This window comes from Astatotilapia calliptera, chromosome 13 (assembly GCF_900246225.1).
Source record: "Astatotilapia calliptera chromosome 13, fAstCal1.2, whole genome shotgun sequence".
In the NCBI taxonomy this organism is placed as follows: domain Eukaryota; kingdom Metazoa; phylum Chordata; class Actinopteri; order Cichliformes; family Cichlidae; genus Astatotilapia; species Astatotilapia calliptera.
Genome location: NC_039314.1, coordinates 28,440,813 through 28,447,610, shown reverse-complemented (window position 1 = coordinate 28,447,610; position 6,798 = coordinate 28,440,813).

Here is a 6,798-nt window from a genome sequence, read left to right as displayed (position 1 = left end):
TTCTGGGATCTGCTGATGCCACTCTCCTAGCTTGGGGGTGACTGCACCAAGTGCTCTGATTACCATTAGGACCCTCCATGCATGGTCAGGAGCTTCCTTGTCCTGATGTCCTCCTTTGGCCAGCATATTATCCCAGCAGGGTATCTGAACACTGGCAGGGTGGCAGCTCGATGTCCTCCATGTAGAGGACATGGCAGACGATTGCATCATTGCGTTATGAAGCCTGACAGGAGCTTCCATGTGGTACTAAGACAGGTTATTGGTAGTTGAATGGGTCCGGTTCCTTCTGGGGCAGGTTGGGGATCAGGACTGTCCGACCTTCAGTTAGCAATTTCAGGTGTCTCTCATCGATTAGCAGCTGGTTCATTTGTGCTGCCAGACGCTCGTGGAGTGCAGTCAGCTTCTTCAGCCAGTAGGTGTGAATCATGACGGGGCCTGGTGCTGTCCAACTCTTCATACTGGTTAGACCTGTATTTTGAAGCCTCAGTATTTGCACTTTGGCTGTTGCCATAATGTTTTCTTTTGCTCTATTCTGACCACTGGGCTCAGTGATAATTTACCAGGTACCAGTGTTGGGAAGGTTACTTTTAAAATGTATTCCATTACAGATTACAGAATACATGCCCCAAAATGTATTCTGTAACGTATTCCGTTACGTTACTCAATGAGAGTAACGTATTCTGAATACTTTGGATTACTTAATATATTATCATGCTTTTTACAACTACGTGAATGTACTATTGCTGTGTGATTTATTACTATTACTGAAGGTCCGCGACTCCGAACTGTAGTAAAGGGACCTCTGACTAATACGGCGGGGTCCCTGTCGGCTTGTAGCCGAAAAATAGCTTTACTTTGTTGTGTGGGTCAACTTTTCTTGCGACAGACAGAGAGAGGCGTTGAAAGGCTGCTCCAACGGAACTTATTGTTTTCGGAGGAAAACAGGAACACGGTGTACAGTCGAGTCTTAATACCTTACTTACAACTGGGCTCGTCAGGCTCTCTTCTTGGCTGCAGTGGTTATTATTATATTTACATGCTTCCAGCTCCCGTTTTTGCTCGATGACAACTCGTACCTTTCCACTCCCCTTTTTCTCCCTCCTCGCTCACAGACCCATAACGTGTATGGCAGTCCATTCTCCCAGCAACACGGACTACACTGCCCATGATGCTACATTCTTTAGAGCTATGCTTGTAGCATTCTGCCTGTTAGCTTAGCACAACAACAACAACAACGAAAAGGCCTCTCTCACCCAGGAAACACACAGTCGCAGAGAGAGAGAGAGAGCGTCGCCCAGTAACCATGGCAACCGTAACGCTGCCGCCTGGAACAACAGAACGTAGCTGTCAAACAAAACCCAAACAGTCCTGACCCGCGACAAAATGAAACAGGGAAGTACCGCAGTGTAATCCATTTATTTCAACAAAGTAACTGTATTCTGAATACCACCTTTTTAAACGGTAACTGTAACGGAATACAGTCACTCATATTTTGTATTTTAAATACGTAACGGCGGTACATGTATTCCGTTACTCCCCAACACTGCCAGGTACAGCTACATAAATAGGTACAACACTGATAAGAAATGAAATACAAACATCTGAAATGAACTAAATCTCTCAATAAATCGTGTTATTTGACAAATGGTTTCGTTTAAAAAAAAAACACCAAAAATTACGAAATTGTTGAGAGATCCAGTTCAGCCTGGCAAAGTCATATCAGCTTCCTGTGTCATGACAGCTAACAGTCAGAGTGGCCACGTTCCTGTCTAACTACCCAAACGACTAATTTAAGCTGTAATTTCTGCTTGAAGGTCGAACGTAGATGTAACATAGACATGGATGGGATTTGGCTAACTCTTGAAGACAGCCTCCAGTGGCTATTAGAGGAACAGCAGGTTTTTTTTTTACTTTGTTTTTCAAACCCAGGGGTCTGTTTCCATGACAGAAATACAGTACTGACTCATGAAACCTTAAGAAAATGGACCAGCTCTTAGAGGTTGTCTTAGAGGATTCATCCTCTAAGACAAAATGTGTGATTAAATCTATACAGTGTGTATCAACAGTTTTGTGTTATTTTCTCAGAGCCACTAAAACTTTGCCCACACAGTGAAGGTGACTTCAATCTTATTCAGACAGGGTCAAAGTCAATGGGTGCCTCAAGACATTTGTGACATTCCCAAAGCAGCAAATGAATTCACTGAGCAGGTGTTTCATTTTCTTTCGCTGGCAAGATGGGATTTACACCTGGAAGGAAGAGGAAATAATGACTGGTTTTAATCTCTGTGTGAAAGCCCTGGGTCGAAGTGGGCCTAAAGGAACTCCTAAAACACTAACGCATGGACTCACATACATTTTCTACGATCTGCAAAATATTGTAAATCACTGGCTAATTCTGTGCAAATAGTTCATTCAAGCTTGTCTGTAATTTCCTCAAAGGCTAAATCACACTGTGACATGATTTGATAACAGCAAGCTACAAGTTTATACACTAATCACGCCTGGCAGCATTTAAATCACCCACTCATTGCATCAATCACTTCTCTTTATGTCCTTCACTCCACAGAAGGCGTTACCCTAATACGTGAACAACTCACAGCCTCAAATATTTCAGACATACTTTAGAAAATTCTAATATTCTTTGGGCTTCTATGTTTCTATTAAATTTTGTTAGAAATCTGTGCATGACCCTGAACTACAAAGCAAATAGTCAAAGATATACAAGACCAAAACTTTACGAGTAGCAGCACCTGTAATGGATCTGACAAACCTGGAAAACTCATTCATGGCAGCCCAAACATCTTTCTGGTTGTGTTAAACGCACAGCACATTTGTGATCATGCAGAGGAGTGGCTCAATCCTTCCTGGCCTATTTCCAATCCTTTTTAAATTGCCTGGAACATTCTCATTAGTTCTAACTTTCCCTGAGTATTTACAGTCTTGTCTCTCTCTCAGATTTGTTGCCATCTGTTTGTCCTGAATCGCTGCTGCTTTTTAAAAACACTTTAGATTGTGTGTTTTGTTTCACAGCTCACTTTTTCTGCAAAACCTTTGTTTGACACACACTGGATTACACTGACCTGAATGTTTGCAATTTTATCCTACCCAAAGCTTTGCGTGCTGTTATCTTGATTTTGCTTTATTTCATTTTTCATGCCTCGAGTTTTTGGCATTTTCAGATATGTCTGAACATATCTCAGCTCATTTATCGGCACTTTCATACTGTCCAAAGAATGACTGGTTTAAATCCAGCACTCTTGTGAAGTAAGCCAAATTTTCATCAGAAGACATGATTGGCTTCCAAGAGCCTCTTAAGCTCTTTTCCCCACCATGTTAGGACAAACTTCTCCTGACAAACGAGGGGCTGAGGGCTATCGACGTCCTCCATCCTTGAGTTTCCACTGATTGTTGTTTTTCCTCTCTTTTCTTCTGGTGTGGGTCGTCAGCTGTGGTGGTTGTAGTTGTGTTTCGCTCCACACAAGAAAGCGATACACCTTCTCCCACAAATTCAGCTCTTGTTATCCTCTACGTCAGCAGCCAGGGCCTTTGACATTAGGTTTTTATATCATTACATTTGCATTTTTTGAGGGAATAGAATTTGCCCCCGTTTTAGGAAATCAGTGCCTACAAAGCATGAATATACTAAATGAAAGCTGAAATCATTACTTTTTTTGCAGATGCAATAATAATGCATGATTGACACAGACTCCCAAGGCACACAGGCAAGCCTCTGCAGAGCAATAGCGAGCTGCTGTTTTATGCAATATGTTTTAACCATTGTCAGTGCTGATGAGAGCTTTGAATGCTTTGAAAGACACTTTTATAAATTAAAACGACTTCTTTTCACTTTGTTTAATATATGGAGTACTTCTGGGCTTCTCTGTTCTCAGTTTGTTCATTTAAATCCATCAGGGATCACAATAATATTCTGACTTTTAACCACTTTGAGAGTTTCTCTCTGCATCTCAGCTAGTCAGTGCAGCTGTTAACACCAGCATGAACAAGCATGTAAAACTTGCAAATGGAGCATTTTAATGTGCCTAATTTCAATTTGTTAAAGGTGTATTCTTCAGGAGGTGTTTCTTATGCTATAGATGTGATGTGCGATATTATGAGACAACCCCAGAGATTTTTTTTCAGCGTACTTTCCTGGAATTAAACATAAAGTTAGTAAAAGTACATATGACCTCCTTAAAGTAAAACAAATGTGGCTAACACGCACTTGGGGTTTAACGCTAAGAGCAGTAATGCCTCTCTGGAGACGTCCCTTGTCTTTGTGCTAATGAGTAACCAAAGTAGTTAGTGGTTAAAATCTCATTTCATGACCCAAAGCCGAGCTATAAAAGCAAAATCCTCCTCATTTTGGGAGGTTTAATGGAGAAAATTAAAGCAGACTAAATCAAATTTGACTCGGTGTTCCAAACATAATGACTGTTGTTTTATATTCTGTTCTGCAGACGAGTGCTGGTGTCTAAAGTGTGGGTCCTAATGGCTTGGCATGACAGTAGTGGTAATTACCAATCTGTTCCCCCTTGTGGTGCTCTTGTTTTTCTCTTCCGGGGATATCACACTTTCAATTCTTTGAAAGCTCAATATGAAGAGGAATTTAATTTTCTATTATCATGTTTGTTCACTGCTGTTGGTCGTGGAGCTGCAGTCGCTGGGTGATCCACGAACACTTGCAGAGATTTGCAGGAGAGCAAAATGTCACAGCTTGGACCTTTTGTGCATTGTTTCTCAGAACTGCAGTTTAAATTTAGCTGCAGTGAATGAAGTGAGACCCTGTGGAATACCTCCAGAACTTTTACCAGCATCTCTTCATTCTCTCTGATCATTTTGTTCATGTGGAAAGAAATCATTTAGATCAACTCAAGCGCCCTTCTGCCACATACAAGATGTCTTTGATTAAAATGTTATCAATTGTTATCATGTGGGAATAAAGTAATGGTAAACAGCCTGATTCTTATGTAGCACTTTATACAAGATGCCACATTCACTTTCTTCTAACCTAACATTCACACTCTGATGGATGCATCAGAGAGCAAATTGTGGTCAGCATCTTACCCAAGGATAGTTGGCATGCAGACTGGGAGAGTCAGGGATCGAACCACTAGATGCCCTGTGCAGCCTCCTGACCTACAGCCACCCTAATAATGGCAGCGTTTGGAAACTGACAGTGCTTGACTGTGATGTCTATTTCCTTCCATTTTTTACCGCTTCATTAAAAAGGCCTAAATAGCTACGATTTCATATGTCACAACTACTTTATCATTCACCAACACAGTCTAATCTGGGCTGCTTATGGAAGTTAAAGCTCATTTACAATTCAAACCTTTAGACCTGACAACGTTGGAGAGAGAACTCAACAATAGGAAGCTCTTATTTTACAGGAAGAGACCTCAGGAAACACCTGATAATAGTAATAATGCTCGGCCGGGAGAGGAAAGAGAAGACACAAAAAGGAGCGTGACATTTTGCTTCTGTAACTAAGGAGAATTCTGGCGATCGGGGGCGGGAGCATAGACATTATTAGATGGATGTGGCCACCGTGATGTCACCCACTGGGTCTGAAGCTGTATTTTGAAGGCTTGAGTCGAACTTTGCACAAACTCAGTGTCGACACCAGTCAAGGTACAAAGCGGTTTTCTCAAAGACGTCTATGGGAACAGAAGTCTTTTTGTGACCACCGCTATCGCCACCTGGTGGCAGAGATGCTCAGAAAATGCAATCGCAAGGTTTGCTACGTTTTTATTCTGCTGGACACTAATTTGGACAAAAACTTTATTTAAAAGTGAATGTGCTTTTGTTTTCAGTGAAGCTTAAAACAAAAGAATCCATAAACTAATTGGGAAAGTGTTTACTGGGATCATGCAGCCAAGCAATGTCTTTTTCTTTTTTGCAACCACAGAATTACTTTCTTTTTTTTTTTTTTTTTTGTACTGCCCCTGCTGGCCATGAGAAAGACTGCAAGTTTAAAACCCTCCTTTTTCAGAAGTTTTCAGAACATCAGATTTTCAGTGGTTTGGGTGTGTGACTGGTCCATCTGCAAATAGTTATTAATGCAGTTTCGTTGTTTAATGGAAAAAAATATGTTATTACACAGTTGCTATATATTTAAATATTTACATTCATTGTCTAATTCTAATGATTCTCATTGTATCATTTCTGTTTTTCAACAGAAACAGAAGCAACTTTATCAGCTTCTGTGGCAGCAGCAGTCCTCTGCTTATGGACCTTAACTGGGTCGCTCTTTAAAATCCATATTTATGAGGCTAAGACATTTTGCCCATGGGCAACCTAGTTTGTATGCACACAGAGGGCCGCGTGTACAGCTGAATTGATGAGCATCAGTTGCTCCTACACACACGAATGCATTAGCACCACTGCAACAAAAGTTTAGGATGTGATTAAAAATTTCATTGTGGGCCTGAGATGCAGTCAGAATTCACATGAGTCAATGCACAAACTCAAGACTTGACACAGTGTCACACTGAAGTAAGACAATAAAGATCTGACTTGAAGCAAAAGCCAGAATTATATGGCGTTATTTGTGCCACTATTCCGAGCGCACTTAAAAACAAATTGCAGGTGCATGTGTTGCATTTTGAGCGAGAGAATGGTGCTGTGTAAACTTCAAATATCTGCTCGATTCATCAAGACATCACATATTTGCAAAAGTGCTCTGACGTTTTCTTAGATGCCTGTAGTGGCACAAAAATAACGCCATAGATTTACTCCTTCAGTTCTTATCTTATAAGTTATGTGTGTAATATTTGGCAAATTAGCCAGTAAGTTCTT